This window comes from Bos taurus, chromosome 12, assembly GCF_002263795.3.
Source record: "Bos taurus isolate L1 Dominette 01449 registration number 42190680 breed Hereford chromosome 12, ARS-UCD2.0, whole genome shotgun sequence".
Taxonomy (NCBI): domain Eukaryota; kingdom Metazoa; phylum Chordata; class Mammalia; order Artiodactyla; family Bovidae; genus Bos; species Bos taurus.
Genome location: NC_037339.1, coordinates 18,527,648 through 18,550,107, shown reverse-complemented (window position 1 = coordinate 18,550,107; position 22,460 = coordinate 18,527,648). Strand labels below are relative to the sequence as shown.

At 42.1% G+C, this 22,460-nt stretch overlaps 2 long non-coding RNA genes across 8 annotated transcripts in view; one reads left to right on the top strand and one right to left on the bottom strand.

The window, feature by feature from the left end:
• The window catches only part of LOC101903925 (uncharacterized), a 110,280-nt gene that overhangs the window by 65,636 nt on the left and 22,184 nt on the right, over positions 1–22,460 (top strand). The gene's annotated exons all lie outside the window — the stretch shown is intronic.
• The window catches only part of LOC112449038 (uncharacterized), a 29,688-nt gene continuing 17,318 nt past the window's right edge, over positions 10,091–22,460 (bottom strand). Inside the window, exons 4-5 of one of the 4 annotated variants that reach the window (XR_009496663.1) lie at positions 12,481–12,596; positions 10,091–12,128 (exon numbers count right to left, since the gene is read on the bottom strand). This is a non-coding gene — a long non-coding RNA (uncharacterized lncRNA). Of the gene's footprint in view, positions 12,597–15,554; positions 17,694–17,718; positions 17,841–22,460 lie in introns of those variants that run through there. The other 3 variants (XR_003037494.2, XR_009496664.1, XR_009496665.1) reach the window with 3 other exon arrangements.

Sequence of the window (22,460 nt, the reverse complement as noted above, 5' to 3'; positions counted from 1 at the left end):
TTGGAGAGACCTCCTGACAGGTGGGAGCAGGAATTGCAGTCGATGTAGCAGGAGATGTAGTAACTCCCAGAGGTACCATTTCCGTGGTCTGGAGAGAAGGTAGGAAATGCACGGGCTTCTCCTCCCATCCTGCCTTCTGGTCTTCTAATGCCTGCCATTGGCTGAACCCTGCTGGTGACCAGGTAATGGGAATCTGGAAATTTCAGCCTGCAGGGAAAGGCAGATGAGAGCCTATACACAATGACTCCACTGAGTAGAAATGTGGTTGTCTAGCTAGAGAGGCCTCCTAATATTCAAAGACAAGATCTGGAGAGGAGTCATATAACATGACTGAAACTAGAGCTGTCTGGAAAAGACTGCTCCTATTAATTTCCTAACAAATGATCACAAATAGATTGGCTGAAACATTACACATTTATTCTTTCACATTCTGGGAGTCAGAAGTCTAAAATCAGTTTCACTGAGCTAGAGTCAGAGTGTTACCCGGGCTGGTTTATTCTAGAGGCTTCAGAGGAAGATCTATTTCATTTCTGTTTTCAGCTTCTAGAGGCTGCCTTCATTCCTTGGCTTGTGGCCCCTTCCTCAAATCACTCCAACCTCTTCCTTGCATCATTACACCTCCTTCTTTGGCACTCACCTTCTGCCTGCCTCTAATAAGAACTATTTCTAATTCCGTTGAGCCTATCAGGAAAATTTAGGATCATCTATCCATCTCAAGACCCTCAACATAGTCATATCTTCAGAGTGCTTGTTGCCATATAAGATCACATATTCGAAGTGTCCAGGATTAGGACATGAACATCTCTGGGGGCCATTACTCAGACTACCACATGTGCATACTTGGAGCTGAGTCAAACTATGGGTCTTCCTTGGGACTGGGAATAGTCATTCGTTTTACAGCTTGAGTCCTGTGATCTGGCTCATCACAGTGAGACAGGACACACTGCACTTTGCACAGGTGCTGTACTGCTGTGGAATTGACATCTCAGCGGAGAAGGAAGTTTGAGTGGGACTCTCAGAGGGAGGTTGTTTGGATTAAACATTCTCTTTGGTCCCTCTTTGGCTGAGTCACCCAGTTCAACATCAGGGACAGAATGAAACCACCTGCAAGGCCACCTCCTTTGCTTCATTTCCTCTTGTTTCACACCAGCTGTAAAGCTGCAACCACACAGCATGAAGAAGGTATGAGAGGAGTGCAGAATCTAATTGGATCTGCCAGGAAGTGGTGTGGTCTACGAATAATCAGAAGAGAATCTACCATTCAATGGGGTACATGAGAAAATAGCTTAGCCTGGGTTAGGGTTTGAAAACTTGAGATCATCACATAAGGGAATGACATAAAGTATAACTTTAAACCTGGATCGACTCAACTCATCTGTAGGATATAGGATTTGATGTCTTTTATTGTCAAAGAGTCTATCCCCGAAAGGCTCAGAATGTCTTTCAGTGACTCAGAAAGAATCCTCTTAGATTTATTCATCCCCCATTCCTGCCTACTGACTTCAGATCCATGATCAATAAGCAATCTCAGGCTGCCTGAGATGATGATCCTGTTGTGGTCACTGGCAAGGCAATTGCCTCAACTCTCTATAGGAAACTATAAGATAAGAAGAACTGAAAGCAGAGATGACAAAACCATATATGAACACATGCGTACTAAGTATGGGAGTATTTCATGGGTGCTTGCCAATAAAAGTACATGTGATACCTTAGAGAATTTAGCGTATTAGAGAAACTGACAGCTTAGTCCTACGCCCTTGATTTAAAATGTATAATTGGTTTTAGGCTTGCCTTTTAAGCATAACGCATAAGAAAAATGGACCTTGCCTGTAAGTGGTATTATACTGTTTAAAAGGACTTACGTTTTAATTCACTAGATGGACAAAAGTTTCTAATAATACTTCTTCTGGTTGTAAGTTCTTCCCTTTAGGCATTTGAAGGGCTTAAAAAGCAATCAAATACAATACTTTTAAATTAACTTCTTTAATTAATTTCTTCTATAATTAATGAAGTTTAAAATTCTAAAAGGGGGAATTTCCTTGTTGTCCAGTGGTTAGGTCTCAGCATTTTCATCTCAGGGGGCATGGGTTCGATCCCTTGTCTGGAAACTAAGATCCCATAAGTGGCAAGGCATGGCCAAATAAATAAGTAAAATGTTTAGAGGGATCTGATTAAGTTTGTAAATGGGATTTATTGTTAGAATGTTCAGTGTGAGTGGATCAAGTACCCATCAAAGGCCTTCTTGTTTTTATTTTACTCAATTTACCAGACTTATAAATAGCCTAATAAGATTTTTAAGTGAAACCTCAGGCCATAATGTAAACAACATTTTAAATTTATCAATCAACTAGTTTAATTTTATGGGCTTCCCTGGTGGCTCAGTAGTAAAGACTCTGTCTGCCAATGCAGGAGATGTAGGAGACGTGAGTTTGATCCCTGGATTGGGAAAATCCCCTGGAGAAGGAAATGGCAACCCACTCGAGTATGTTTGCCTGGAGAATCCCATAGACAGAGGAGACTGGCGGGCTACAGTCCATGGGGTAGCAAAGAGTTGGACACGATTAAGCATGCATGCACATCAGTAGTTTAATTTTAAACTTGATAACTATTAATATTATTTCCTGTGCACCACTCCAGTATCAGAATACTCACACTGACAGCTCACAAACCTATATGGGAAAGCTCAGGGCTGGATTAGCTCGGAGTTCTCTCCAGCAGAAAGCAATTTAACTAGGATTACACTGATGGAGATTTCGAGAAGGCTGCCCAACACATAACATTTCATGTTGGAGATTTCTGATATGCTGCAAATCACATATCTACTCCCAAGCGTGGCCTTCAATTCATCCTTACCATTGTCACCTCTGTGTCAAGACCTGCCATTCTGTTCTGAATTGATCTGTTTGGTTGGTTTTCCAGCCACCCCCAAAACAAACTTGGTTCTCAAACTCTCTCCTTTATGGACATACCTCATCATGCTTCTACTCTGTGGGTCTGGAGCAACTGTTTGCTTTTCAGTTTTGCTTTGAAGTCTGTAGCACAGAGATTGATTCAGTTTCGCATCTCTCTCTCCAAGTTTACAGCTTGTTTATGATTTCCTACTTTGCATCTATTAGATTGTTGTCTTTTTTCCTCATCCTCCTGTCTGATTCATGACATTTTGCTTTGCTTTGGAATCAATCTCTCAGGAAGTACTTGGTGAGGTTTTGTGTTGATGACATAAGATGAACATGAACGGCATTTTGTGTTGCAAAGGAAAAAGGATTGCATTTGTGTATTTTGGAGTCATGCAAGGAAAGTGAGCTTCTGTATGATTGTGGGGTGAAAGTGACAGGATCTCGTCTAATTTTTAAGGCAGCAGGGAAAACAAATTTAGACTGAAATGGGCAGAATGGAGCTGAAAGGCATCCTATTACCTGAGCATTAGGGCAGAGAGCTAATCAATCTCAGACAGCCCCGCCAGCTCACATTTTCCAGGTCATCTGTCTTATCACTCCATTGTGTAACTCAGGACAATTCATAGCCTGCTCATGGTCATTTTGTATTTATGTTTTTCAGAGTATGTGCTGAAAAGCTCAAATTCAGCTGATTTTGCTGAGTTCCTCATGTGTGCATTTGTCTTCTTTTTTTGCCTTGATTATTTTGCAATAGGAAATTTACTCTGACTTTAGAAACCCGTCTGAGGCAGGTAATATTTGGGGATCTCACTTGAAACTGATACAAAATATACAAATATAGAGGGGGTTCCTCTATGGGTCAGAGGGTAGAGAATCCATCTGCAATGCAGGAGACACAGGAGATGTGGCTTTAATCCCTGAGTCTGGAGGAGGAAATGGCTACCCACTCCAGTATTCTTGCCTGGAGAATCCCATGGACAGAGAAACCTGGTGGGCTACAGTCCATGGGGTCGCAAGAGTTGGACATGACTGAACACACACACACACACACACACACACACACACACACACAAATATAGAATGAATGATGAAGTCTTAGGGGCATTAGCTTCATTTTCATCTGGGAAAATTGATCCACATTATTTCCACACTCAAGATACCCTCACATTTATGATAAGGCACCCCCATATGAACTGCTCTTTCACAGGGAGCTTGTGTTTACATATGAGACTAAATAGTTCAGGAGATTGTTGTTTTGTTGCTCAGTTGTGTCCAGCTCTTGCGACCTCACAGACTATAGCCAGCCAGGAACCTCTGTCCATGAAATTTCCCAGGCAAGAATACTGGAGTGGGTTGCCATTTCCTCCTCCAGGGGATCTTCCCAATCCAAGGTCGAATCTGCCTCTCCCACATTGGCAGGCAGATTTTTTTTTACCACTGAGCCACCAGGGAAGCCAGGGAGAGAGCAGGGATTGCAGATAGAACAAGAAAACAAGATAGGCCATGAGTTAATAAATGTTGGAGTGGGTGATGAGTTCATGAGGGTGCATCATACTGGCAACTTTTGTTTACACCTGGAAGACTCTGATGCTGGGAAAGACTAAGAGCAGGAGAACAAGGGAGTGGCAGAGGATGAGATGGCTGGATGGCATCACCAACTCAATGGACATGAGTTTGAGCAAACTCTGGGAGCTGGTGAGGGACAGGGAAGCCTGGTGTGCTGCAGTCCATGGGGTCGCAAAGAGTTGGGACATGACTTAGCAACTCAACAACAACATCATAATAACATAAACTTTAGTTTTCCCTACTGCTCAGAATATAGTCTAAACTCCCTGACAAAATTATCACTCTAAGCGCTTCTCTGGTGCCCAGTGGCTAAGGCTCCATGCTCCCAATGCAGGGGGCCCAGGTTTGATCCCCGATCAGGGAACTAGATCCCACATGCCACCACTAAGATCCAGCACGGTCAAATAAATAAACAAATATTTTAAAAATAGAATAAATGAAAAGTCAGTTTCACCAAAAACGTCAATTTTGTTTAAGAAAAAAACAAACAAAAATTATCACTTCATATACTTGACAGAAGGTATTCCTTGGGCAAACCATAAATCATGGTTTAAAATTTTAAAAATTATAGCCCATAACTAATTTACAGTCTTAAAAATAATTTGCAAATGGTAAAGAAAATATGCATTTTAAACAATTCTTATCAAATCTAAAAATTTCCTCTAACCTCTTGTTAGCTGTGGCAAAAATGGGGTAATTTTTCACTAAAATTCTCATTCTCTTCTTCCTTGGCTACATTTCATAGACTTTTTGCCTCTGGGTGGGGCAGTATGACTAGTAGCCTTTGAGGGAAGTAGAGGTGTCACCCACAGACCAGGCAGTTAAAAGTTGGGGTGCTCTTCCTGTGCAATCTTCTTTCAGTTCAGTTCAGTCACTCAGTCATGTCTGACTCTTTGCAACCCCATGAACTACAGCACACCAGGCCTCCCTGTCCATCACCAACTCCTGGAGTTCACCCAAACCCATGTCTATTGAGTTGGTGATGCCATCCAGCCATCTCATCCTCTGTCGTCCTCTTCTCCTCTTGCCCCCAATCCTTCCCAGCATCAGGGTCCTTTCCAATGAGTCAGCTCTTGGCATCAGGTGGCCAAAGTACTGGAGTTTCAGCTTTAGCATCATTCCTTCCAAAGAACACCCAGGACTGATCTCCTTTAGGATGGACTGGTTGGATCTCCTTGCAGTCCAAGGGACTCTCAAGAGTCTTCTCCAACACCACAGTTCAAAAGCATCAATTCTTCAGTGCTCCGCTTTCTTTAAAGTTCAACTCTCACATCCATACATGACCACTGGAAAAACCACAGCCTTGACTAGACGGACCTTTGTTGGCAAAGTAATGTCTCTGCTTTTTAATATGCTGTCTAGGTTGGTCATAACTTTCCTTCCGAGGAGTAAGCGTCTTTTAATTTCATGGTTGAAATCACCATCTGCAGTGATTTTGGAGCCCCAAAAAATAAAGTCTGACACTGTTTCCACTGTTTCCCCATCTATTTCCCATGAAGTGATGGGACCAGATGCCATGACCTTCGTTTTCTGAAGGTTGAGCTTTAAGATCCAGTGGTGAACCTCAGAGCTCTTCTAAGATGGCAGAACCTTTGACTCAAAGCAGCCTGGGCCCCTGAGTGATTGTGTGGAGCAGAGCTCCCTGCTGACACTCACTGGAGTGTGAAAGTGAAATCACTCAGTCATGTCTCACTCTTCACGACCAAGGGACTATACTGTCCATGGAATTCTCCAGGCCAGAATACTGGAGTGGGTAGCCGTTCCCTTCTCCAGGGGATCGTCCCAACCCAGGTATCAAATCCAGGTCTCCCACACTGCAGGTGAATTCTTTACCAGCTGAGCCACCATGAGCAGTAAAAACATCTATCATGTTGAGCCACTAACATTTTGATGTCATTACTGCAGTTATTTTGCCCTGATTAAGATATTGTATAAGCATTAGTACTTGCTTAGGAAAATGACTCTGAATGCTAACTAACTGGTGTTTTCCCCCTCCAGAATGGTTTCAGTGGTCTTATAGCTCTGACAGTGTGTGGGGAAAAAAAAAGTTTACACACGTCCTTGCCAACATTGACTATTATCCTATTTAATTTTTTTTTGCCAACTTATGTTTAATATAAAGAAGTATTTTATTCTTTGATTTTGCATTCCTCTCATTATTAATGAGGTTGAATATCTTATTTATATACAAGTTAACCATTCTGATTTTCCCTTCTATACATTGTTCGTTCATATGATTTGCCCATTTTTAAAATTGGGATCTCAAGTTTTTTTCTTATTATTTTACTAGTGTTCCTTGAAATACTAATCTTTTATGATTTTTTGACTTGCAAATATTTTTTCCCAACCTTACACTCAATTATTAAGTTTTTCTATTGTGCTGTTTGTTGAAAAGAATTCCTTAACTTTGATGTAGTCAGATCCATAATTTTTGTCTTGTGTTTAGTACTTTTGAAGTCTCTCCTGGGAAACTATTTGTACTCCAGTGTGACAGAGGTAGGATCTGACACTTTTCCATTTATATTTTTAATCAATCTGGAATGTTTCTTTGTACACAGAGTGAGTGAGGTAGGAATAAATTTCATTATTCTCACTATGTGAAAAAGGCCAGAATTTCCCACAGTATTTCCCATAGAAGATGAACCACATGAGATGTTAAGTGGGCAGCAGAAAAAAAAAGAGTTCCGTGGTTAAATACATGCGAGATAAATCTGATTAAACAATGGCAAATACACTTTTACCCTCCATATCTTTTCTGAGTCTTTAATGATTGCCAGGAGAAATATCAATAACCTCAGATATGCAGATGACACCACCCTTATGGCAGAAAGTGAAGAGGAACTAAAAAGCCTCTTAATGAAAGTGAAAGAGGAGAGTGAAAAAGTTGGCTTAAAGCTCAACATTCAGAAAACGAAGATCATGGCATCTGGTCCCATCACTTCATGGGAAATAGATGGGGAAACAGTGGAAACAGTGGCAGACTCTATTTTGGGGGGCTCCAAAATCACTGCAGATGGTGATTGCAGCCATGAAATTAAAAGATGCTTACTCCTTGGAAAGAAAGTTATGACCAACCTAGACAGCATATTAAAAAGCAGAGACATTACTTTGCCAACAAAGGTCCGTCTAGTCAAGGCTGTGGTTTTTCCAGTGGTCGTGTATGGATGTGAGAGTTGGACTGTGAAGAAAGCTGAGCACTGAAGAATTGATGCTCCTGAACTGTGGTGTTGGAGAAGACTCTTGAGAGTCCCTTGGACTGCAAAGAGATCCAACCAGTCCATCCTAAAGGAGATCAGTCCTGGGTGTTCCTTGGTAGGACTGATGCTGAAGCTGAAACTCCAATACTTTGGCCACCTCATGCAAAGAGTTGACTCATTGGAAAAGACCCTGATGCTGGGAGGGATTGGGGGCATGAGGAGAAGAGGACAACAGAGGATGAGATGGCTGGATGGCATCACAGACTCGATGGACATGAGTTTGAGTAAATTCTGGGAGTTGGTGATGGCCAGGGAGGCCTGGTGTGCTGCGATTCATGGGGTTGCAAAGAGTCAGACACGACTGAGTGACTGAACTGAACTGAACGGATACATTTTGAACATTCAGGGAGATTCCATAGCAGGGTTAGGCAAACTACCCACCAGTCCATGGGCCAAAACTGGCCCGTGGTCTCTTTTTTTGTACAACCGCAAGCAGTATTTGTCACATTATAAAAAGGTTGAGAAGAAGATGCAGCCAGGCAGGGGGAGGAAGAGAAGGAAGAGGGAGGCAGGAGGGGGAAGAAGGGGAACATGTAACAGAGATCATACGTGGTCCACGAAGCCTAAAATATTTGCTGGCTGGCCCTTTCTAGGAAAAGTTTGCCCATCACTAGTCTAAAAGGTGTTCAACATAAACTGATCCCAGAACCTTTAGCATGAAGGTGGTCTCATGGCGCTTGATTTCTGCCACACAAATACCAGGAAGCACTGACCTCAGCTAGGTTGAAACCATATTAACAAAAGCAAAAAATCTGGTGATTTTTCCAATTAATTTGAATGCTGTAGAGTCACAAAATTATTAAAGATTTAGTTGACCTTATTGGTCGTTCAGTCACAACCTTCTACCCAAAGTGGGTCCAATCAATAAAAACACGACTGCAGAACAGAAACACATCTGGAAACACCTCCACACACATTTCTTTCCCCGAAGCCATTCTGCCAACTACACTGACACTGCGGTCTGTCTGTGCTTCTGCTTCAGCCCACTCACTCTGAACTCTAAATTCTATTTTTATTTTTCCATTGCTTCGAGGTTGCTGAAAATATTGATAAACCTTCCATTTCACAGCCTTGCACTCCTGCTTTTTTCCTGAAATTGTTTCTTAAGGGATCTATCTAAGATGGTTTCCTTTCTATATATATTTAAAAACACTTTGAAAGAGACAGATTAGAAATTATTTACTATGTGAATTTCTAATTACTGCAAAACAGTTATGGGGTAGGACAATGGGACAAGAATCAACACAATGGACCAGTGGATAAGGTGCAGAAATTTTGAAGATGTTTATCCTCTTGACTGAATCTGTATAAAAGGATTCTCTGCCTTTTAGAGATGAACTTTGGGAAGAGACATGGAGAATTTAGAAAGTTCCCCCAATATGCAGCCAAAATAATTAGGTGGTTAAAAAGGAGTGTGAGGGGTACTTTGAATGTGAGCTAGACATGTATCCAAAGAATGAAGTTTCAGTTCAGTTCAGTTGCTCAGTTGTGTCCAACTGTTTGCAACCCCATGGACTGCAACACACCAGGCCTCCCTGTCCATCGACAATACTTGGAGCTTGCTCAAACTCATGTGCATCGAGTCAGTGATACCATCCAACCATCTCATCCTCTGTCGTCCCCTTCTCCTCCTGCCTTCGATCTTTCTTAGCATCAGTGTCTTTTCCAATGAGTCAGTTCTTCACATCAGGTGGCCAAAGTATAGGAGCTTCAGTTTCACTATCAGTCCTTCCAATGAATATTCAGGACTGATTTCCTTTAGGATGGACTGGTTGAATCTCCTTGCAGTCCAAGGGACTCTAAAGAGTCTTCTCCAACACTACAGTTCAAAAGCATCAGTTCTTCAGTGCTCAGCTTTCTTTATGGTCTAACTCTCACATTTATACATGGCTACTGGAAAAAACATAGCTTTGCCTAGATGAACCTTTGTTGGCAAAGTAATGTCTCTGCTTTTTAATATGCTGTCTAGGTTGGTCATAGCTTTTCTTCCAAGGAGCAAGCGTCCTTTAATTTCACGGCTGCAGTTACCATATGCAATGATTTTGGGAGCCCCCCAAAATAAAGTATCTCACTGTTTCCATTGTTTCCCCATCTATTTGCCATGAAGTGATGGGACCAGATGCCATGATCTTCGTTTTTTTAATGCTGAGTTTTAAACCAGCTTTTTCACTCTCCTCTTTCACTTTCATTAAGAGGCTCTTTAGTTCCTCTTCGCTTTTGCCATAAGGGTGGTGTCATCTGCATATCTGAGGTTACTGATATTTCCCCCTGCAATCTTGATTCCAGCTTGTGCTCATCCAGCCCAGCATTTCTCAGGATGTACTCTGCGTATAAGTTAAATAAGCAGGGTGACAATATACAGCCTTGACGTACTCCTTTCCCAATTTAGAAGGAGAAAAATATACAATTTATAGTGGTGAAAACTGGCAAAAACTACCTGAACCAGATGAATAAGGTTAACTTTACCAGTGATGGCCTGTAACTGATTGTACCCCCATCATGATATGATGAGAATGGTACTTCACCTCTGTGGTATTCTTTCCAAAATCCTATAACCACAGTTTTCTCTTAAGGAAAGCAACAGACCAACCCAGATAGGGGGACATGCTACAAAATCTTTAACTCATATGCCTCGAAACCTATCAAGGTCAAGGGGGTGGAAAAAAATAAAAACAAGGAAAAACTGAGAAATTTTCAGTAGAAGACAAGAACATACTAAGGAAACATGTCAACTAAATGCAAAGTGGTATTCTGGGTTGGTTCCTGGAATAGGAAAATAACTTGAAGGAAAACCTGGTGAAATCAGAATAAGATTTGGAGTTCAGTTAACAGAACGTGCCAGCGTTGGTTTCTTAATTTTCACTAATGGAGTCTCATTGTGTGGGATGGTAGCAAGTGGGTGCTGGAACTGGGAGAGGGGAGTGAATATAGGAAACCTCTGTAATATTTTTACAATTCTCTTGCAAATCTAAAACTGTGCTAAAGTATGATAAGATGTTTATTTAAAAAATGAAATTGGAGGGGGAACAGAAAACATGTGAAACAGTGGTGAATGGTGATGGTATTAGGAAGTGTTCAGTTGTGGAGTGCAGACTGAATTCTTCAGGCGTTCAAAGCAGAGAGAGTAGTAAGGGCTGAGGTGGAAGGTTTCATGGAGCGTTGGATGGGAAAATGAGCACCTTACAGATGACGGGGGCAACATGAGTGGATGGAGGGCTGAAGGCGTCCTGCTCAGGGACCAACGCAAACGAGCTCACCAGAGCTGTGTGGGCAGAGGTCAGAAGGAGATGGGTTTGGACAGGTAGTGTGAAGCCAGGCAGGGCTGGAGCTCCTGGATAGGAGGGGCTGCTCAGAACAGATGTGTCTGTATAAAACCACTGAGGAATTATTGGAAAGGAAAAGATCTTTATTGGCCAGAGGAGAGAAAGCATGGTTAATAGTTCTCTGCAGGCACCTTAATCATTTTAATAACTGGGAGGTGCAAATTATAAATGAAAAATAAAAGTCTTGTAATAGGTAAAGTGCTTTTTTTTTCCTTCAATATTTGGCTGCACCTTGAGGCCAGTGGGATCTTAGTCCCCTGATCAGGGATTGAACCTGCACTCTTGGCAGTGAAAGCATGGAGTCCTAACCACTGGACCACAAGGGAATTTCTTAAAATGCATTGCTATGAAGGAGCATAAGCAGCCCTTTTGCATGGGCATGATGATCTGATTGTGTGCGGTAAGGGAGACTTAAATTAGACAAGATACAGTGCCTTTTGATTGAGAAGCCATTAAGTCTTAGAATACACCATGAGGGCTGGCATAGAATCTCTTACAGAGATGGGAATACAGATCAGGCTGGAGGGCTGGTGTACCTTGTCGGCAGGATAACCCTTTACTCCAGGTTTCTAAAAAACAGTTTTGAAGACCTGGGTCATGGCTCCTGGTGAAAAAAAATCAATGACTGTACAGGGCTTTCCCACTTAGCTTTTCATTTTTACATTCTTAGGTCAAGCTGGTGACCGTAACACTCAGGAAAATGATAGACTGCCCTGCTCAGAGCTCTGGGAAATCGGAGGAGAAATAGAGTGCGTTCCTTTGGGTGCCTGGCTCTTTGGGGCCTGGCCTATGGCATTCCTGCTAACCCTCATGGGCCTCACCAGCTGTTGATATGATGAATCCATTGCTTCTGATTCTGAATATGCTCTTTGATCCAGTCACTCTTGGCTACACATAGTCTGTTACAAAGAGCAGGAGCAGGCTTTCAGAGACGCAGAGAAGCTTCCATGAACATCTGCTGAGTCTCACAAGCTTCCGGTCCCAGGGGAAGGACATCATTTCTCAATCACAGCCTCTGAGATTTTTTTGCATCCATCCCATACAAGCAAGAGTTTTTCTGGTAGCTCATTTCCCTGGTATGCTTTCTGGAAAAGCAAATAAAACTCTCTCATCATCTCGACTTACACGCTCTTTCTGTTATCCACATGTTGCTGCTGTGAATAAGACATAGCTTGGGTTCCTACAGATACAGAGAGCCATGGAGAAGATGGGGGCCTTCTGGGTAGGAGCAGATGTGTTTATGTCCTAGCTGTGTCAGACTGATGGGGTCCTTGAGGCTGTCACAAGTGACACAAGCTGATTTTTTTCCCTTATCACCCTGAGATCTCCCCTCCTGCCAACATAGCATCCTCTGGCCATCACAGCAGGCAGACAACACTGTTATCTTGCCTCCAGTCAGAATGCTCTTTCACTGGCTCCCTGGGAAATGAGGTCTACCTTTACTGATGTCAGGGGGAGGGTAGGTAGGAGGGTGATGGTGGGGTCAGCAAGCTGAGCTGCTTCCACGGCTCCAGCTTAGAAGAGGGGTTCAGGCTCACCATTCCCCATGGCTCCTGAGAAAACAAAAAGTGAAAGTTAAAACCACCACCTATTACCCATCACTGCTTCTGTGATTCATAGAAACTGTAGCCTGAGAGCAGCATATATACATCAATCACTTAAATGGAGGGTAGCATTTCAATGTTTTGTTTCATCTCTAACTTCTTCTCTACCCTCTTCCCCATCCCCACTTCCAGATGATGCTTTTGCCCTTCTCTTATTACTGACATTCTCTACACAGTGTCTGAGATGATGCTCGATAAATGGAGTAAGGTTGACTCTCCATGAGAAGAGAGATGTCTATTAAGATACAGCTATAGAATTCAAGCTCTTGAGGGAAATGGAACAAAATATCAATAGAAGATATTGACCACTGAATTCAGGGACCATATAATTTGGCAAGATGGAGACCGTAGGTGGCCTTGCCTAGAGTAGTCACAATGGAGTGCTGGGGAGAGGATCTCAGTTAAGTTGGTTTGAGGAAGGAAAATGTAGGAAGGAAGTGGAGACACTGACCATGGGCTAAAGGTCATGTCAAAGGGCATGAAGTCAAGGGAGGGTTTTAGAGGCTACTAAAGCATGCCTGTCTGCTGGTGTTGATGCTGTTTGCTGATCTAGGGAAAAAGAGAAAACTGATGAGACCCATTCATTTCTTTTTCTTACTTTTAAAAAAAGCAAAGTCCGTTGAGAAGGATTCAATTTCACTTCATGGCCACTGCTCTTTCTACTAGTTTATAACTCTGTCGGGGTGGAAATCATATCTGATCCACTTCTGCATTTCAAAGAGTGCTTGGACATCAGGTCCATCGGGGCAGGGATCAGGACCGCCTTTATTCTCATTGTGCCCATAGTGGCCAGCACCATACTTTGAGCATAGTAGGTGCTCAATAAACTGTTGTGGCATTGAGCAATTGCTTAAAGGATGACGGCGCGAGCACAGGCATGAGTGGGCTCAACTATCTACTTTATGGAGTTTCTGTCGGAAATTTTGAATCATGAACTGCCTTCTTTCCTCTGCCTCTGTCAGTTCTAAAAACTTTCTCTCTAAAACACAGACTCATACTCAGGAAACGTTAAATTTAATATACACCTAGAAAAACAGGTTTGTTGCAAAGGAACCTACCTGTAAGTTTCAAGTTCCCAGTAGGACTGATTTTGGGGGGTTTTCCTCCATTAGGAATATCTTTTAGTTACAGTTTTCTGTTGTTTGGCCATGCTGTGCAGCTTGTGGGATCTTAGTTTCCCAACCAGGGATAGAACCTGGGCCCACGCAGCGAAAGCAGCACATCCTAACCACTGGATCTCCAGGGAACTCCCTCATCATAGTTTGCTTTATAAAGTGTGTTCTCACCTGTCATCTCAAGCTTTTATCAGTCCTGAAGCGAAGTGAGGGTCGGATATGATTCCCATTTTAGAAATGGGGAAGCAGAGACCCAGAGGACTTCAATTTCCTTGAGTTCACACAGCTCATTGCTGCAGATCAGGAACTTGACCTCAGATATTCTTGCCCTCCGTTTAATGAATTAGTATTTAAGTTCTCAATTTAGTAAGAGCTCTTCACCCACATCCTGTGACTCACAGGACCCACTCCTGTTTTTCTTCCACTTGTCTCATTTCTGTGCAAAGCAATGACAAATCTGTATTTCTCCAGGGCGGGCCGTGGTTCATCAAAGCTTCTGCTGAGTTTTAACCTTTTCTAATACTTGAGGCAGATGGGACAGGCCATAATAAGGCTGACTTTGCTTCATGGGAATTGCTGGGTTGGACCAGACACCATGCATCCAGCCTGGAGGCTGAATCCTCCAGTGGCATTTAGGGTTTTGTGATATGTGGGCTTCTGAGCAGGCAGGCAGGGGCTGAAGCACTACTGTTTACCAAATCAAAGCAGATGTTCCACTCTAAAAGGTGAGGTGGAGGCCCGTCCCCTCTGAAATCTGTTTTAAAATGTGTCAATCTGGGAAATGTAGGCTCCAGATACATACACCTGAGACTCTGTTACGAGACAAGCTTGACTAATGGGCTTCCCTGGTGGCTCAGCTGGGAAAGAACCCACCTGCCAATGCAGGAGACAAAAGAGACTGGGGTTTGATCCCTGGGTCAGGAAGATCCCCTGGAGAAGGCAACAACAGACACAAGAGCCTATTGTATCTTCTGGGAAATGAAATAAACATAAGGATAAACTAAAGACAGTGAATATTAGAGATACTGAGTTTAGATTCAGTCATACATATGTCTAGGACATACTCTTGGTTAAGTGTTGGGCTGACATATGAGCACAATGAAGTGAAAGTCATTCAGTCGTGTCCGACTCTTTGCGACCCCATGGACTATATAGTCCGTGGAATTCTCCAGGTCAGAATACTGGAGTGGGTAGCCTTCTCCAGGGGATCTTCCAACCCAGGATCAAACCCAGGTCTCCCACATTTCAGGCGGATTCTTTACCAGCGGAGCAACGAGGGAAGCCTGACATATGAACACAGCAGATTCAATCGCACAAGCCATCCAGTGTTTACAGACCAGCCAATTTATTAAAAGACTCAAAATGTGAACAACTGGATTACATTGCTGCACTCTATAAACTCCTAAAGGGATATGTGGTTCTGTTTCTTTTGTTTTTCCTTTTCTTAATTTTAGTTTTATTGAGGCATAATTGACATAAAATTGTAGGATGTGCATAGTGTACAGAATGGTGATTTGATATACATATACATTGCATGGGGCTTCCCAGGTGGCTCAGATAGTAAAGAATCTGCCTGCAATAACCCTGGGTTGGGAAGATCCTCTGGAGAAGGGATAGGCTACCCACCGAAGTATTCTTCCCTGGAGAATTCCATGGACAAAGGACCCTGGTGGGCTACAGTCTAGAGGGTTGAAAAGAGTTGGACACAACTGAGTGACTAACACTTTCACTTTTCATACATTGCATTGTTTCTTTATTTTTTAATCTATCATAAAATAGAGTTAGCTGAAGCATTTAACATTGTCAGAAGTTGACCACTTCAGTGAAATAAGGATGTACATAAGAATATACATGCATTTCTATATACATTTTGTCTTCACCTAATCATGAAGGAGTTTAGTGGAAGAGTTGATGATTATTGAGCTTGAATCGACTTATTTCCTCCTTTCACCCTCTTTCCTCACACTGAACACACACTCTGTGTTAGACCCTTCTCTAAGTATTGGGGATACAGTAGTGAATACAGTGGACATGGCCCTTGGCTTTACGGAACTTATAGTTGAGGTGGGGAGAGTATAGTGGATGGGTTGATTGGAATTATGTAGATAATTAATTATAGTGTTTGTAAAAACTGCATAGAAATGTTAAGTGTTTGAACAGGGAAGACAGAGCAATGGATACATTCAATGGATATGTGAGCTGAATCAACAGAGCTGGTGATTCATTCGATATGGGTGGGGGTGATATTTGATATGGGAGGGTAGGTAAGGGGTCAAGGACGGGACTGGATGATTAGCTGGATGGATGGTGGGAGACGATGGAGGAGGAACAGACTAGTAAGAAAAAAATCCAAGGGAAACTGGATTTTTTTCTGGGTGAAGATATCCTATACTGATTTCCCTTCCTCTCTCTCTCTCTCTCTCTGTCTCTCTCTCCAGTATCTTCATTCCCACCCCGCTCCACCCCACAAAGAAAAGAGAATTTCTGAAAGTCCTTTTTTGATTCCCCAAAAGAAAATTATTATCTCAATGAGCCAGAAAGACAGGTCCAGAAAAAGCCTGTTGTGCAGGCTTTTCCACTCCTGATTGTAAGTGGCACTCTAATCTCACCCTTTGTAGGAACCATGATGGTGATCTGCTTCTCCATTTAATGGCCTGCCAGCCTGTCTTTTCCTTGTTATGTCCTATATTGTGAGCTTCCTGAAGGTCAGGGTAGCGTTCATTTTTTTTTTTTTTTTTGTCTCCCTCCATCTAAATAGAGCATGGCATTTAGTAGGTAACAATAATTATTTGTTGAATTGAATGATATGAATGCTGGCTACAATGAACTTGGGTTCTTTTATGCTTGCCTAGACTTTACATGATCTTCCTAAGCACTGTGTATTTCTGCGTGTGGCTCCTTTTAAGGAAGGGGTGTGTCTATCTTTCCAACCACTGCCTCTCCAATCCTGATATATGGTTAAGTTCAAAAATACTTGTTCAAGAGCGGTGGTTGCCAGATGGGAGGAGGGTTGGGGATGAGTAAAACATGAAAAGGGTTTTAGGAGGTACAAGTTTCCAGTTGCAAACTAAATAAATCACGGGGATATAAAGTATGGCATGGTGACAAGGGTCAATGAGAGTGGAGAGCATACTTGAAAGCTGCCGAGACAGTAAGTCCTCAAAGTTAACTTTGTGCGGTGACAGGTGGTAACTAGACGTACTGTGGCAAACATTTCACAATATCCACAAATATAAAACCTATACGTGGTATACCTGAAACCAATATAATGTTATATGCCAGTTAGACCTCAGTAAATTTGTTTTTTTTTTTTAATACTTGCTCCATTTTTTAAAAGAAGAGGGCAAAGTTATTAAAAACCTCCGAAAGCATTCTGCATATTACGCGGGTAAGGGAACGACAACACCAACAAAGTATGCCACTGATGAAACTGAAGAGCCTCAGAAGTACTGCTGAGGTTTATTTTATATATTTAATTGATTTATTTATTTTTTGGCTGCACTGTGAGACATGTGGGATCTTAACTTCCCAACCCGGGACAGAACTGATGCTCTGAAATGAGGAGTCTTAACCACTGGACTGCCAGGCAAGTTCCCATTACGGTTCATTATACAGTCGAGTGTTTTTACCCATAGGCTGACCATCTTTCGATTAGATGAGTTTGATTCAGATATTAGACCCTAAATTAATTTTCACAGTCAACAAGAATGGACAAATTTGACATTTTGATTCTCAAACTAGAAAGGATGGTGGCTTTTCTTCATTGGTTTTCAATGATGTTCTGCAGAGTCTTTGGGGTTTCTTGGAAATCTTGAGCAAGCCAGTTGGGTGGGGCTCTGACCTGTTACTTCTGCCTTCACACAGTGTACCTCATCTGTATTTATTTTTCTTACGTACCTGTAAAATTTCCTTTGAAGAACAAGTTCAATGACTTTAAAGAAAAAAGAAAACCAAAATCCACCGTCAGATAACAACCTAACACTGTTCTCAAATAATGATAATATTCCTACATGTAAATTTCTTGCCTGAGAAGTGATGGTGGCATCTGCTTATCTTTGGGAAACAACAGCTTAGTGTCCTAGAAAGTACACAAATCATTATCAGTTCAAACATCAGAAAGTTACAGATGTGCTTGTAAAATGCACATTTCTAACCATTGCATTTTTTCTTTTTTTTAACTTGCCTGTTTTCTGGTTTAGGCTTCCCAACGGCTTGCCTCTTTTCTTGTGTCTACTTTCCATTGTGAACTCTTTGAGAGCAGTAGCAATAACTTTGGTTTCTTTTGAGGTTAGCACAGTGCCTAGCACAATAAAGTTATACTGAATAAATAAACGGATGTTTGGGTGCATGAACGGATGGATGGACTAGTAGAAGAGTGACTGTGACGGAACACAAATGCCTGAGCCTTGGTAACTTTTTTCTAATCCTGTCTCAGCAATCCTGTTTGGTAAGACCATGAATAAATTGATTTTGTATCTCATTATACTAAATATAAAAATTAAAAATAGAGTGTGTTTTGCAAATTAAGGATAATGAGTCACTGTTTCTTGGGAATAGAGAGTGCATGAACAAATTAATTACAAAGTCTTATGTTATTATCATTATAATGTTAATTATAAGATGTAGCTGCTGTTGATGAAACTAACCCAGGAAAGAAAGGTTATATGAGCAGTTGGTTCACATTTTGGGCCAATATTCTGGTGAACAAAATTATTGTTTATGACACAGAGGACCTCAGACCAAAGTTTGACAGAATATAGGCTGTATTGGGTTTCTGCAGATTCAGTAACAGCAATGACCTAGTAGCCAAAGGAGACATTGAAAACCAAGGCAGATTTGAAGAGGAAGAGCCAACAGTTGTGAAGGGTAAAGATTTCCATCTCTTGTCAACTGCTATGCTGGATGAATGTACGTCTGTATGAATAAATTTAGTAGAACTTATTAAGTTGTTTTCCTGTGCAAGAGCTAGTGCTGAAGGAAATGAGAGATGAGTTACTAAGTCAGGGGAGACGAGACATAAACATATAACAAAGGAAGTATGAAGGCCACAAGAGAAATAGTGTTCAGTGGGATGAGAATTCATGGGGAGGAGAATAATCTTACTCTAAATATTGCTTATTACTTGGATTACTTATGCCTTGGTTTTCAAATAAAATAAAACCTTTCATCTTCTCAATAGAGCCTTTAGAATAAATAAATTTGTAGAGAGTATTTCTGGCAAAGGTATGCATTCCCCAAAGAAGGAGGCCATTTTCATACACAACTGTGTTTCTTCGTTGGGACAGCCGGCTCCATTTCGTTTCCATCATGTCATGAAGGCTCTTGACATTGCAAAGTTGTCCCTGATTCTGGGTCAAAATTGAATCATCAGATTGACTGACCTCGTCACACCATGTGTTTTGAATTAAAAAATTTGTGTGTGCGTGTGTGTGTGTGTGTTTAGCACATGAAAACGAGGACTCCCCAGGCCCCACATTCTTTGTTATTCCTACATTTACCAATGTTTTCACAATTCTGTGAAAACAACGTATCTCTGATATATTCAAAGTACCTCATTTTTACAAGGCAGGATATTAATATAATCTAGAAAGACTAAGTTGATATGTGTACTCCTCCAAAAAACAACAGTAACTTTTGACCTTCATGCAAATCTTTCGATTGGAAGGGGTTAGTTCAGTTTTCAATTTAGAAAAAAAAAGGATAAATAGATGATAGATCTAAAAGAAAGTTTGAAGAAAAAAAGACATATATAATCTCATCCTAACTTAATACACAATTTATTATTTTCATGCATTTCCTTCCAGTTATTTTTTTCTTCATGTCATTACCTTCCACTCATTCCTAACTCACCCTACTTGATTCTTCTTCCACCGGGCCACCAAAATTGCTCCTATCAAGTCACCAATGGCCTCAGCGGCTTGCTTTCAGTCCTCGTTTGCCTGATCTGCCAAGAGCCTTCAGCACAGTCGAGGCCCCATCTCTTTCTTTCTTATTCTCTGTGTTCTAACACTTTGGGTTGACTGACTTTGGGTCCACTGTGTTCTTTTCTGTTAATGGTTTCTGCCCTCTGTGTTCTCTTACTTAGTTCTGTCTTACTTAGAACTCCTACTATCAGATCTCCTGGATTAATTCTCTAGTTTTCTTACCTTTAATGTCTGATTTCCTGTCCCTTTTCATGGCTGGGATATTCTCTTATCTCTCTGAGGATATCGATGATTTTTTTTTTTTCCTTCTCCAAGCATAGTCTTTGTTTTTTCCAAGTTACTTTTTAACTGAGTATTTATTTTGGTCTTAGTCTTTCAAGATAACGACTGTCCATATGTGTGCTCACTTAGATGTTTCAGTAAGTTTGTAACTGAGAGATTGGGAGCTCTGAGAATGTGGATGGTATTGACAAAGCATTGTGGTTTGCCTGGGACTCCTAAGTTTTAATACTAAATGTCCCTTGAACTAGGGAACCCCTCAGTCCTAGCTAAGGTCACCCCCTGGATGTCAGATCATCTAGAGGGTGAACTGTCTGGAAAGTTCCTAGGGAGCCCAATGTCAGTGTCTTCATTTCCTTTTTCGGTGAGTTGGCAGATTCCCCAAAGCATACTATTCCAATTTCCTGCATGGAGGTCAAAGCCCTGCCTTCGAACATTCTTGGACTTTAGTTGAGGGAGTGCAGCAGGGATTGTCAGCTTCCAATATGAAAATAGCCTCTTAATCTCACTTCAGCTGTGTCTGGATTTTCCTGTTCACTGTTTACTGAGTGCTTGCCATGTGGCAGGCACTGTTTTTAAGCACGGGAGAGGCTACAGAGGATAAGACACAAAAATATCTGCCTCTGTGATGCATGTACGAAAATAGGCAATCAGTTAATTCTTAAAAATTATGATTTGTCAAAAAGAGATAAATGCTTTGAATTAAAAAAAAAAAAACAACAAAAAAAAACAGGAGTGAAGGAAAGATAGAGCTAGGGTGAAGTGAAGCGAAAGTCACTCAGTCGTGTTGGACTCTTTGCAACCCCATGGACCGCAGCCTGTCCACTGGCAGGCAGGGTCTTTACCACTAGCACCACCTGGGAAACCCCTTATTTTATAAATAGTAGTAGGTATATTGGACACAACTGAGCGACTAATACTCACACATGCATATGAATTTAGGGCTTCCCAGGTGATGCTGAGTAAAGAACCTGTCTGCCAATGCAGGAAACATAAGAGATGCAGGTTTGATCCCTGGCTGGGGAAGATCCCCTGGAGGAGGGGATGGCAACCCACTCCAGTATTCTTGCTTGGAGAACCCCATGGACAGAGAAGCCTGGCAGGCAACTGTCCAGGGAGTCACAAAGAGTCGGACACGACCGAAGCAACTTAGCACACACACACACATATGAATTTAAGGCTATTTTAAATAGAGTGATCAGAGAAGATCTTACTGCGAGGATGACATTGAGCAAAGACCTGAGGGGTGTAGGTGGTGCTGGAGGAAGAGCCTCCCAAGCAAAGGGAATGAGCAAGGTCCCCGAGGCAGGAACGTGCCTGATGTCTTTGGGTATGGCTATAGCATGATGTGTGGGCTTCCCTGGTAGCTCAGCTGGTAAAGAATCTGCCTGCAAGGTAGGAAACCCCAGGTCAATTCCTGGGTTGGGAAGAGCCCCTGGAGAAGGGATAGGCTACCCACTCCAGTATTCTTGGGCTTCCCTGGGTGGCTGAGAGGGTAAAGTTCCACCTGCAATATAGGAGACCTGGATTCGATCTCTGGGTTGAGAAGATCCCCTGGAGGTGGGCTTGGCAACCCACCTCAGTATTTCTGCCTGGAGAATCCCCATGGACAGAGGAGTTGCAAAGAGTCGGACACAACTGAATGACTAAGCACAGCACAGCACTGCATAGTGCGAAAGGAGGTGACTAGTCATTTTAATTTTTATGTGTAAAATAGACTGCATGGGCTAAGAGAAGAACGAGTAACCCAGTTAGGAAACCATTGTATCACTCCAGTCAAATCATGGTGGTGCCTTGGACCAGGGCCTAACTGTGACCAAATTGCTGCTGAGAAATGGCTAGTTTCCAGATATGTTTTCTGGATTCACTAATGGATTGGTTCTGAGGAGACAGAGAAAGGAGGGAATCAAGGATTGACTACAAGGATCTTAGTCTGAGCATCTGGAAGAATGGAATTGCTATTTACTGACACGGGGGAGATTATAGGGAAGCAGGTTTGGAAGAGACATCATGAGTTACGTTTTACACGCCATATTTGAGACATCTATGGAATGTATGTGTGGAGTAATAAGTGCTGTTTAAGTCTGGGGTTACGTGGTTCTGCACCCAATTCCAATGTGTGGAAGGGCAGCTCACCCTGCCCTCCCACATCGTCAAGGAATGCTGGGGGCGTCAGCTGGATGTACTATAACCCAACTCAATTCAGACCCCATTTTTGCAGAGGTGACTCAGGCCATAAAGAATCTGCCTGCAATGCAGGGTTTGATTCCTGGCTCAGGAAGATCCCCTGGAGAAGGAAATGGCAACCCCATCCAATATTCTTCCCTGGGAAATCCCATGGACAGAGGAGCCTGGTGAGTTACAGTCCAAGGGGTTGCAAAGAGTCAGACATGACTGAGAAATAGCATCAGACTCCACAGGCAAAGAGTTCAATCCCACAAGACCACTTTCCACTTCAGGTACCAATCACAAGTCCAGTTTGGTCCCTGTGCTTC